Genomic DNA, 13,788 nt, shown 5'->3' with positions numbered 1-13,788 from the left:
ATTTTTTAGTTATGAACGGATCATCATGGCTAAGTCATATTTCTTGTTTGGGGAGAAGAATCTCATGAAATCCTCCTTCAAGGAGGACCCCAACACACACACACACACACATACAATATAAGCCACGACAAAAGATTTTTCCAAATTACTTGAGAGAATCGTCAAATTACTTGACAAAACTACATTACAACATTATGTAAACCCCAACACACAACTGTATATATATATATATATATATATATATATATATATATATATATATATATATATATATATATATATATATATATATATATATATATATATATATATATATATAAGCAACAAAAGTTTTTTGTTTTTGTTTTTTTCAATTTCTCGAAAGAACTGCATTATAACATTAGGTAAAGATGAATGAATTTCCGAACTGAAGAAAATAGAGAGAGGTTTGTCCTTGAAGCATAGGTCGTTTCATTAATTGAAAGGAAGTGTTGATTTGCAAATTTATTTGATTTTTTATAATCTTCTTGAATTCTCATCAGACCATTGTGACGCTCTCCCCAAACAACACATTTAGCAAATCATCCCTCCACTTCTTCTCCATTCATCCATTGAGATTTGCTACAAACCCACTATTGATATGTTCATAATACTGTAAACACATGGTTGTTACTAGCCCTCCTTCTTCTCACACTCGTTCAATGCCCTTCCAGGGCTCAATGGGGTTTTCATTGATCTTGATCAAACTTCAACCCTACTCGGAATATGTCACGGCTATGGAAATCTTCTTTTGACTAAAGCATTGAATGGAATCCACTGCTAGCATTGGTCAATGCTTAGTCCCTGATGTTCCTCTCTGTCAGTGTCTCTCTAGTTTCCGTGTTAAACAATAGAGCTTGGGTTCTTTCTTAAGCTCAAGGCTTGTATACGATGGGTTGAAAATAGCATTAGAACTTGATTTTTGCTGCCATACAAACCCTCCATTGATTCATCATAGAGAATGAAAGAAACGACAAATCCCCCTTACAAGGGTGATTAGGGAAAATGCGTCCAAAGACCTCTCCACGAATATAACATGTGTTTGATATTTTAAGCGCTAGAGTAACTCGCTTAATAAAACGTCTTCCACCAAATTTACAACAATAATTTTTAAGACAATTGTATTTCACTTACTTTACAACATTTTCTCTTAAAACAATTGTATTTCATTTAGTTTGAGACATTTTTTTAAGACAATTTAAATATTTAAGACAAAAATATTAATTGTCTTAAAAAATAGTCTTAAACTACCCTTTTAAAACAATTGTATTTCAGTTACTTTACAACATTTTCTCTTCAAACAATTGTATTTCATTTAGTTTGAGACATTTTTTAAGACAAAAATATTAATTGTCTAAAAAATAGTCTTAAACTACCTTTTCCTATAGTAGTGTATTATTATTGGGAACACCTTGTTTATGTGTAAGATTTGTTTATTAGGTAAAATGTTATTTAATATTTAAATAATTAGTTAAAAATAATTTATTAATTGATTTTTTCTAAATAATTTTTTTCCATAATTTAAATTTGATTTGATTTGTGAAATGCGATTAAATAAAATTAGAGCGAGAATAAAGAGAAAACATGAGATTGATGGATGAGATTACAAAGAAACGCAAAACAATAATCCAAAAAATATAAATATTCAGCACCACAGGGTACTTTCTCAAAGTGAGTTTTGATACCAACACTCACCAATGGATTGCCTTTCTTCCATAAAAACAGAAACATAAATTATCTTTAAAACTGGACACATAGTAATATATGTTACAAACTGTAGAAACAATCTTGATTGTAGGTCAGACTTATGAAGACATACGTTATTATAGATGTTAAGAGTTTTCGCTCAATGCAAAGTTGTATGACTGAGTTGCCATAGGGATATAGTTTTTATTTGCGGACTTGTAGTGATCTCACATGTAATGTGAATGAAAAAAAACAAAAAACTACTCCACAAGGGTTTGTTTTTTTTCTTGCTACATACAGCGGTTAGATCACAGCCTCAAAATTTAAAAATTACATCATAGATCATCTGCCAAACAGATGAAGGACTACACCAGCCTGAAAATGGTGAGTTCTAAACAAATGCCCTATAATGTCCTTTATAATTTATTGCGTATTAGTTTGTTTTCGATCACACATTTATATCACTTATTTATAATTTGATATTAGGAATTCAAATTTTGTTAATTTTTATTATTATTTAGATTTATTTATTTGTAAGAAGATTGAAGATCTTATTATGGGTCGTTTAGTAACTTCTATTTCTAGTAGTTATAAATTTTTTGTTTTTAGTTTTCTTTTTTTATTTATATTTTTTTTCTCTTTTCTATTATTTCCATTTTCATGAATTATGGTTTTTTGGGATGACTTATAATTATATTAAAAACATATTTTACTAAATTTAATTTAAAAAAATTATACATATTAATAAAAAATAAAATGAATAAATAAATATTTATATTTATTAAATGTTAATATAAACAATATTAGTTAATTATATTTAATTTTTTGTGATGACATTCAACAATACAATATTTTATTAGTTGTTTTATTTTTGTGATGAATTTTTTGTCTTTGTTATTTTTAGTTTAATTAAGCTATATTCAAATTAAGTGGCAAATACTAACTACTATGTAGCCCTTATTTATATTGTGATAATTAAAAAATTATTAAATTATAATTAAAATAATATTTATTTATATATATAAAATTAAAGTTAAAATTTAAATATCTTTTTTGTAAGTTTCGTAGGACTCTCCATAACCATCACCACTTGAACTGCCCAAAACAAACAAAGTTAAAATTTAAATATTATATATATATATATATATATATAATTTTTTAAAATTTCAATTTAAATTTTATATTATTATTTTTTAATAAGCGAAAATATAAATAAACTTTGAAAATAAAATTAACCATTTATTTTTCAATTTAAAACAAAAAATAAATTAAATAAATTTTATACTCGTAAAAATCATCTATAATTTATTTTTGAATATTGAAATTAATTTATACCTTTACATGCATTTGTGTATTAAAGTGATTGTTCCCTCTATATATAAATATAAAATACTTTCCTTTGTATATAAATATAAAATAACTTCCAGTTCGTTTAGATTTTATACCCTTCTTTTGCGTATCAAAGTCTGCCACTAACAATAGTTCCACCAGACCAACTACAACTTTAAACCTGATGGCTCCATAAATATTCTTAATTATTGAAAAAATAATAACTGCCATATTAAATTATAATTTAAAATAAAATAAAAATAGTTTTATTTATTTATTTTAGAATTTACGTTTATATAATAAAATATAAATTTTTGGCTTGGAGTATGTCTTAAAATTGTTTTTGCTTGGCTAAGAGCTCGTCTTCTTTGAACGTAAGGAAACAGGTTAACGACCCAAGATTCAGAGGCATCTCATGTCACATACCCCGGTAACCTCGCGGTAAAAGTAGGGAGTTAGAATTAATTTATACAATTACCACAAGTAATTAATCAATTAACAACTCCACAAATCATCACTAACCATTAGATATCACATTCACTAATACATCAAGTAAATTGCAGTGAAAGACAATAAGTTATATATCCATTTTCATAACCGTTAACCATCCATGTGGTAGTGTTCTGACATAAGCTGTCTCATGAATCCCCTGCATCCATTACTTGATATCCTTAACCATACTAAATAATCATGCACTAAGACATTATGCTTGTCACAACAAATAAAGAACCATCATCATCAAGGACCCATCATCAACAATGGACACATAAAGCAATCACACCAATCACACCATTGAACACGGATATACCCTGGAAACCCCGTAGGGTGAAAACCAGCAAACGTTTAATCTTCTTATTAAACGCTCGTGAGGGTTTTCACCCCTCACTCAATGGCTTATAAGGGATTCCATCCCTTAACCATTGTTAAAAAAATCATTACAATGAGTTATCATTAAGTTATCCCATAACTAGCTACAAGCTAACACAATTTACATGTAATCTGTTATTTACATACCGCCACATGCAATAATCCTTGTGGCATAAATACTGCAATTTGGACTCATCTACATGGACCAATAATCCTTATCCTGCCAATATTAAACATCAGTTTCCTCTGGCACCAACCGCCATCGTTTCCTGTCAATGCTGTTGGCAACAAGCTTGGCAACAATATTAGATACATTATCAATAATTCATTAAACAACCTTTAAAAAGGATCTTTTATCATCTACTCATCTGTGTGAGGCAAGCACAACATACTAACTCACTAGTACGTTTATTCAAGTAAATTCTTGTTCTACTTTACACAAAGCTTATTCACACTGGTGCATATCTCTCTCTAAGAGATCTAGTCAATAGTTTACAAGTCCATGTTTCTTTCTAAAAACATACAACACAATGGTCAAGATTTAACATAGCTTGCTAACATGCAAAGAACACATCTCCATAACACGATGACTGTTCTTTGAGCCATTAGCTTATCCTAATATCCCGTCTTGAATATATGTAGTGGACATAATCTTTTAAAGATACAAGCATGGACTCATTAAGTATTTCTTTAAACAAGAAAAGAGATAAATTAATCAATCTTTTACCATATACATTACCACATGCATTAACCCATTCTCTTTACAAAGAGAACCTATAAAATCAATCATTCTTCTAATGCATGCACTAAAATTCTCTCTGTAAGAATGCAGTTACTGAAGATACGCTAAGGTTCTTTCTATAAAGAGTGCAGTTACTTATCTTCAGATCTGGCGTGAGTATTAACAGCTGCCTTAAACCGCTCCAAAATGGCATGTCTGCACGCATCTTTCACAGCTGAAATACTGAAACTCAAATCCTCAAATATGATGACATCTGGACGAGATGGATAACTGAAGCGCATGTTTCGTAATTCAAGGTTTCCCTCTATGCTCTCTAGTCTGCTTCCTTTACCAGAGCTTGACTTTCCAGAAGAGTCTCGATTTATCATCTCAAAAATAGAATAAGCAGCACTTTGAGCTCGTCCCAATGCACTTATATCTGGCGCTGCTTGTCCAAGAGACAGTCTACTGGTGACAACATTGAGCATCGTGGTGAATGCTTCCCCGCCATCTATTACCCTTTCGTGCTCGACCCAACTTGTGTACCAGAGCAGCAACGCCCAGGACAAGAACAACAGGCAGTGCATGGATCCCAGTCCCAGACCTTTGGCTGATCCACTCTTTCTTCCCACTACCACCGTTCTTGCTTTCCAAATTCTGTCACCGATTTTCACCAACGGAGGCCACTGCTACAACTTCAACAAATACTTGACCGGCCTTCTCTTGGGCGTCTGCGCGATTTCTTGTTTCATTGATTCGTTCCCCCAGTTACAAGGCAGACGACGGGACGTTATACTACGGAATCGCCACCAGAACCGGAATGTGGACGACCACCCCAGAGATCAACAGGACGGTGGATCTATCTTCCTACAAACTCACGTTTCTTGATCTCGTGCCCGCGGTGCTAGCGGTTCTGGTGTTTTCATCAGTCGCCCTCATGGATCCCAACGTTGTTGGCTGTTACTACGCGGATGCCTGAGAGGACCAGCCCCCTGCCATCAGCCTTCCGATCCCTTTCATGAAGCGTTAAGGTCTCCTTTTTTAATGGTAACCGCCTCCCTTATTCCCCCTCATCAAGAATCAGTTTCCCCGAGTTTCTGTAATGGAGCATTCCCTAGATGTGAAGTAATGCCTCCCATATCAAGAAACAGTTCCGCAGTTTAAGGATCAGTTCCGAAACTGACCAACCATTCAAAACTGTTAGTTATGAGGAGTTACGCGAGGGATATGACATACTCCCCCCCTTAACAAGAACACCGTCCTCGGTGTTCATCTTTCATTGAAAACTTGAGATTTTACTCATTGTATTACCATCTAAACCACACAAAAAGATGATCCTTCCTTTTTAAAATCCAAGATTTCATTTCAATAAATGACAATAACCGAAATAGTAATGATATAATCAGAAGAAATATCATTAGTTATAAGCATCAATAAACATAAGCATTCGTAATTGCAAAAATATGCAACTTCTAATCGCCACCACCTGGCCCTTATTCATTCATAATAAACCATTCTCTGTGTCAACTTACTATAACTTACCATCTTATGCTTGAAAAACATGAATACCTTCATGTAAGCCTTTTAATAGTGGGTGGAAAACTCTTCATTCCTCCACGGTAAGTAATTCCTGTAATATATGACTAACAGTTTCAATCACATTAGTCACTATATTTTGAGTCAAATGAAATATGTTTGACAATCAATCAATTGCTAAATGGTTTCTAAATCACAGTACTTTTACAAGTACTTAAGGAGCACTAACACTAATCAACCAATGATAAATCACTGCTTACGTGCACACTGCATGAATTTTCATTAAAGACATCCATAATGTACTTCTAGAAGTACCAAAAGAGCACCTAGCTCTCTAACCATCAAAACTGTCAATCACTGCATCCAACAAAAACTGTCTTAGCTCCCACTAAGATGTTCATAAAATTAATAATACAATAAAGGAATTAAAATTTCCAATTACTCCTTATTGAACATTAAACTCATTTCCTGTTAAAAGTGCATAACACATTTCACACAACTATATGTAAAATTTATTTCTAACATAACATATAGCTGATTAGTTAATTCCTTTAGCCATGAGACCACAATGGACTAAAGAATTCCCAACCCATGGGAACTGGTTTCCACAACCAAACCGAATCATTTTCACATCCAGACAGTTTCTTCGATAGAGACCTTACCAGGTCTAACATAGAATGCCACTGGCCAACCAGCTCAAGAATTCTAGGGAGAGGAGATCTGGGCAGACAAGTACCATCAACCCTTCCGGGCAGGTAGCTGCCATCAACCCAACTCCGGGCAGACAAGTACCATCAACCCCTCCGGGCAGGTATTGCCATCAACCCAACTTCGGGCAGACAAGTACCATCAACCCCTCCGGGCAGGTATTGCCATCAACCCAAGCATTTGCAGGTCCTACTCGGCCGCAATCACACTGGTCTCGCCAGTAAACGCAGGTCCTACTCGACCGCAATCACACTGGTCTCGCCAGTAAACGCTATCTGATCCTAACCAGACGTAGCGTACACAGGAAATTATTTCCTCTTATGCCATCTGATCCCAACCAGACATAGCATGAATATTTCTCTTTTTTCATCTCTTTCTCAAAGTAATTTACACAATGAACCATATGAACATTATCATTAGCACAACAGACATGCATGTATACCATGCATTTACACTTAACCCCAACATGGGTCCACAACATCAAGATTGATGGGAAACATATCCATCATACACGTTGTATGCATGCAAATTTTCCAAATAACATAATTCATGCATATCATATAACATCATTCTTTCTCATTTATAATTGTATTTCACATTGCAGCAATTTTCGTGATGAGTTTTCTTGTTGCCATTAAGCTACCACTACTTAATCCCATCAGCAACGTTAGTTATAAATATGCATCAGTTAACACGTATTCCATTTCCAAGAATGTTCATGCATACAATATTGTCATGTATAAAAGCATATGCAAATACTCATTAATGTATAAATGTCAACAACAGTTGAGTTAATACTCTTAGCATTCCCAATTTTTCCATAGTCTGTTGTCTTAATTCAAATCGTCATTAATAGAGTATTATCTTACGTTTACTATGGCCATGCATCATTAATATAATTAAGCATAATCTCTCTAACATACAAAGATCATAACTCTATATCATAATGACTAATCTTTGTGCATACCATTGCTTATCATATGAGCCCTTCTTTAATGTATGCAACACTTATCCCCTTCACTAGAAGACTACCATCATTTCTTACAACAAACCACATACCTCTTCCTTAAAGGAAGTCATTTTAATTCTCATTTCTCTATCTTCCGATGTGAGGGTTTCTCAAGATTCCCTTTCAAGAAATGATTAAAGATATCTATCTTTAGGCATAAAAATCAAGATGCAAAAACAAGGTTTACTTATCGTTTATGCATCAAAATCAAGCAATCAACACAGCTCATCCAACAAGACAATCTCTCCAAGAGACTATTATTTTTCAAGGAAGCTAACATGACCACTTTCTTTAAGTACACACAAACTTATAATTCCAAAGTCACAATAGCTACCAATATGCAACATGTGTTCTCCTAACACAATTACTTTACTTCCATGCACATAGTTCTTTTCATAAAAAAAGTAAGGATTTTATAGACAAGAGACAAGCATTTCACATACAAGACTCACGTGGAGTCTTCCCAATAAGAACTACTTATTTGCTTTATTAAGAAAGCATCCAAAATAATCAATTTTTAATTGCATGCTTTAACACATTTTCTTTACCAAGAAAATCTAGAAAAGAACCATTCTTTCATTGCATGCATTCCAATACTTCCTCTACTAAGAAATCATATAAACATTCATATGTATTCTTCAAGAAGGTGAGCAAGATACTTATCTTATCCTTGGACCAACATGCATAACTAACAAATTAAACCACCCTTACCGGAAGCAATTGCTCTACTTATGCAATTAGAAACATAATCTCCCAAGTGTCACACATGCACCAGAGTTACCACTTGATGCTAGATGCAACAAATATCATAACACTACTATGTATCCATTTCAGAATAACGACTTCAAGGAGACATTACAAAAATCATTAACAGCAACACACTATAGTTATCATTTACCAACTCCTTAAGCATGGTCAAGGGAATACTCACATGCATATCAAGCGCTGTCTAATCATTCCCAGACTTAGAGTCTTTTGCAAGATTCTGACACCCAAAGCTGGCGCTATCTGGTCATCACCAGACTTAGCGATTTCTTTTCCCATCTCCGTCTGTCCCTGCAGCACGGTCTTCTTCCTTCTCCTTGCTTCCTTTTCCTTTGGAAGCATCTATAGCTGGGGAAGGTAGTTAGAGTTTACTGACAACTGTATTAACACAGGTAGTCTATTTATGAATAATTATCACATGTAATTATACCATGAATGGGTCCAAGAAATGTTACTCACTGAACATGCTTCTACAATTAACTTCACACTGGAATGCAACGTGCATAAGAAATCCATCATTCCCATAGTAGAGATAAATTCAACCATCATTAAATCGTGGCTCCAATGATTTTTACCTCTTCAACAAGTAATGATAAACACATACCATGCTAATGGATTTCACTTAATTAGAGGGTAATCAACATTAAATCTATTAAGACATGAGCATATACTATTCATCATGCATTCTCATGGTGAATAAAGTTAAGAACTCCTCCCATATACAACAAGAACTATAGCACAGAGAGAGTAAGAATCTTCACACACACATTCCATGCATGTGACATCAATCAACTTCACTTATTTACGAATTGTAGCAATCTTAGTCCAATTCAATTAATGCATATAAGTTCTATGGGTTAGTCATACAACACTAACCAATCTCAATCACCAATTGTCTTCATGCATCCATGACAAGACTGAATCAAAAATTAGTTATGACAATCAAGTCTCGCTGCTTGACTCATTGCATGTTTTCAGTATCTAAAGGGGTTCTTCTAATGTCCTTTTAAAAACAATTTTTCATTCTATTCAAGGATGTTTCCCAATTTATATTCATGCATTTGCTCATTCATTGTAACTTCAATTTTGTTCATTAAATACATCATTGTTATTGCCATATTTGCAAATCAAACTTGGTAGTTGATTGTCACTTTCGTCAATGAGTGTTCAATATCGTTCTTAAGTGTAATGAGTACTCAATATTGTTCTTAAGTGCGACAAAAGTTTTCATTGTCTTTTCCTCATCAGGAATCCAATGTTATGAATGTAATTATGCAACAACTTATCACTTATTTCTCAAGGAAGTTATAAACATGAATCACACCCATCATGCCAAAAGTAGTGTACGACATAAATGAATATGCGACTGATTAAACTCATACCTGAGTTAATGCCTACTGATGGCGTACCTCAATATCCTTTCCGCTTACCAATTCCCAAAGGCGCCAGTATTGCAACCTTTAGCTCTGATACCACTTGTCACATACCCCGGTAACCTCGCGGGTAAAAGTAGGGAGTTAGAATTAATTTATACAATTACCACAAGTAATTAATCAATTAACAACTCCACAAATCATCACTAACCATTAGATATCACATTCACTAATACATCAAGTAAATTGCAGTGAAAGACAATAAGTTATATATCCATTTTCATAACCGTTAACCATCCATGTGGTAGTGTTCTGACATAAGCTGTCTCATGAATCCCCTGCATCCATTACTTGATATCCTTAACCATACTAAATAATCATGCACTAAGACATTATGCTTGTCACAACAAATAAAGAACCATCATCATCAAGGACCCATCATCAACAATGGACACATAAAGCAATCACACCAATCACACCATTGAACACGGATATACCCTGGAAACCCCGTAGGGTGAAAACCAGCAAACGTTTAATCTTCTTATTAAACGCTCGTGAGGGTTTTCACCCCTCACTCAATGGCTTATAAGGGATTCCATCCCTTAACCATTGTTAAAAAAATCATTACAATGAGTTATCATTAAGTTATCCCATAACTAGCTACAAGCTAACACAATTTACATGTAATCTGTTATTTACATACCGCCACATGCAATAATCCTTGTGGCATAAATACTGCAATTTGGACTCATCTACATGGACCAATAATCCTTATCCTGCCAATATTAAACATCAGTTTCCTCTGGCACCAACCGCCATCGTTTCCTGTCAATGCTGTTGGCAACAAGCTTGGCAACAATATTAGATACATTATCAATAATTCATTAAACAACCTTTAAAAAGGATCTTTTATCATCTACTCATCTGTGTGAGGCAAGCACAACATACTAACTCACTAGTACGTTTATTCAAGTAAATTCTTGTTCTACTTTACACAAAGCTTATTCACACTGGTGCATATCTCTCTCTAAGAGATCTAGTCAATAGTTTACAAGTCCATGTTTCTTTCTAAAAACATACAACACAATGGTCAAGATTTAACATAGCTTGCTAACATGCAAAGAACACATCTCCATAACACGATGACTGTTCTTTGAGCCATTAGCTTATCCTAATATCCCTTCTTGAATATATGTAGTGGACATAATCTTTTAAAGATACAAGCATGGACTCATTAAGTATTTCTTTAAACAAGAAAAGAGATAAATTAATCAATCTTTTACCATATACATTACCACATGCATTAACCCATTCTCTTTACAAAGAGAACCTATAAAATCAATCATTCTTCTAATGCATGCACTAAAATTCTCTCTGTAAGAATGCAGTTACTGAAGATACGCTAAGGTTCTTTCTATAAAGAGTGCAGTTACTTATCTTCAGATCTGGCGTGAGTATTAACAGCTGCCTTAAACCGCTCCAAAATGGCATGTCTGCACGCATCTTTCACAGCTGAAATACTGAAACTCAAATCCTCAAATATGATGACATCTGGACGAGATGGATAACTGAAGCGCATGTTTCGTAATTCAAGGTTTCCCTCTATGCTCTCTAGTCTGCTTCCTTTACCAGAGCTTGACTTTCCAGAAGAGTCTCGATTTATCATCTCAAAAATAGAATAAGCAGCACTTTGAGCTCGTCCCAATGCACTTATATCTGGCGCTGCTTGTCCAAGAGACAGTCTACTGGTGACAACATTGAGCATCGTGGTGAATGCTTCCCCGCCATCTATTACCCTTTCGTGCTCGACCCAACTTGTGTACCAGAGCAGCAACGCCCAGGACAAGAACAACAGGCAGTGCATGGATCCCAGTCCCAGACCTTTGGCTGATCCACTCTTTCTTCCCACTACCACCGTTCTTGCTTTCCAAATTCTGTCACCGATTTTCACCAACGGAGGCCACTGCTACAACTTCAACAAATACTTGACCGGCCTTCTCTTGGGCGTCTGCGCGATTTCTTGTTTCATTGATTCGTTCCCCCAGTTACAAGGCAGACGACGGGACGTTATACTACGGAATCGCCACCAGAACCGGAATGTGGACGACCACCCCAGAGATCAACAGGACGGTGGATCTATCTTCCTACAAACTCACGTTTCTTGATCTCGTGCCCGCGGTGCTAGCGGTTCTGGTGTTTTCATCAGTCGCCCTCATGGATCCCAACGTTGTTGGCTGTTACTACGCGGATGCCTGAGAGGACCAGCCCCCTGCCATCAGCCTTCCGATCCCTTTCATGAAGCGTTAAGGTCTCCTTTTTTAATGGTAACCGCCTCCCTTATTCCCCCTCATCAAGAATCAGTTTCCCCGAGTTTCTGTAATGGAGCATTCCCTAGATGTGAAGTAATGCCTCCCATATCAAGAAACAGTTCCGCAGTTTAAGGATCAGTTCCGAAACTGACCAACCATTCAAAACTGTTAGTTATGAGGAGTTACGCGAGGGATATGACATACTCCCCCCCTTAACAAGAACACCGTCCTCGGTGTTCATCTTTCATTGAAAACTTGAGATTTTACTCATTGTATTACCATCTAAACCACACAAAAAGATGATCCTTCCTTTTTAAAATCCAAGATTTCATTTCAATAAATGACAATAACCGAAATAGTAATGATATAATCAGAAGAAATATCATTAGTTATAAGCATCAATAAACATAAGCATTCGTAATTGCAAAAATATGCAACTTCTAATCGCCACCACCTGGCCCTTATTCATTCATAATAAACCATTCTCTGTGTCAACTTACTATAACTTACCATCTTATGCTTGAAAAACATGAATACCTTCATGTAAGCCTTTTAATAGTGGGTGGAAAACTCTTCATTCCTCCACGGTAAGTAATTCCTGTAATATATGACTAACAGTTTCAATCACATTAGTCACTATATTTTGAGTCAAATGAAATATGTTTGACAATCAATCAATTGCTAAATGGTTTCTAAATCACAGTACTTTTACAAGTACTTAAGGAGCACTAACACTAATCAACCAATGATAAATCACTGCTTACGTGCACACTGCATGAATTTTCATTAAAGACATCCATAATGTACTTCTAGAAGTACCAAAAGAGCACCTAGCTCTCTAACCATCAAAACTGTCAATCACTGCATCCAACAAAAACTGTCTTAGCTCCCACTAAGATGTTCATAAAATTAATAATACAATAAAGGAATTAAAATTTCCAATTACTCCTTATTGAACATTAAACTCATTTCCTGTTAAAAGTGCATAACACATTTCACACAACTATATGTAAAATTTATTTCTAACATAACATATAGCTGATTAGTTAATTCCTTTAGCCATGAGACCACAATGGACTAAAGAATTCCCAACCCATGGGAACTGGTTTCCACAACCAAACCGAATCATTTTCACATCCAGACAGTTTCTTCGATAGAGACCTTACCAGGTCTAACATAGAATCCCACTGGCCAACCAGCTCAAGAATTCTAGGGAGAGGAGATCTGGGCAGACAAGTACCATCAACCCTTCCGGGCAGGTAGCTGCCATCAACCCAACTCCGGGCAGACAAGTACCATCAACCCCTCCGGGCAGGTATTGCCATCAACCCAACTTCGGGCAGACAAGTACCATCAACCCCTCCGGGCAGGTATTGCCATCAACCCAAGCATTTGCAGGTCCTACTCGGCCGCAATCACACTGGTCTCGCCAGTAAACGCAGGTCCTACTCGACCGCAATCACACTG

The 13,788-nt window shown here is 35.2% G+C and overlaps 2 pseudogenes; both read left to right on the top strand.

The window, feature by feature from the left end:
- The first annotated feature begins 5,206 nt into the window (after nt 1-5,206).
- On the top strand, nt 5,207-5,600 carry LOC149215435 (protein DMP2 pseudogene; annotated as a pseudogene).
- A 6,274-nt stretch (nt 5,601-11,874) lies between these two features.
- Nucleotides 11,875-12,268, top strand: LOC149215434 (protein DMP2 pseudogene; annotated as a pseudogene).
- The last annotated feature ends 1,520 nt before the right edge of the window (nt 12,269-13,788 follow it).

The sequence above is a fragment of the Pinus tabuliformis genome, chromosome 1_1 (genome assembly GCF_031772625.1).
Source record: "Pinus tabuliformis cultivar Carrire ecotype Pingquan chromosome 1_1, CPIR1, whole genome shotgun sequence".
Lineage (NCBI taxonomy): Eukaryota > Viridiplantae > Streptophyta > Pinopsida > Pinales > Pinaceae > Pinus > Pinus tabuliformis.
Note: the sequence above shows the minus strand (reverse complement) of the source record. Positions and strands in the feature narration are given on the sequence as shown.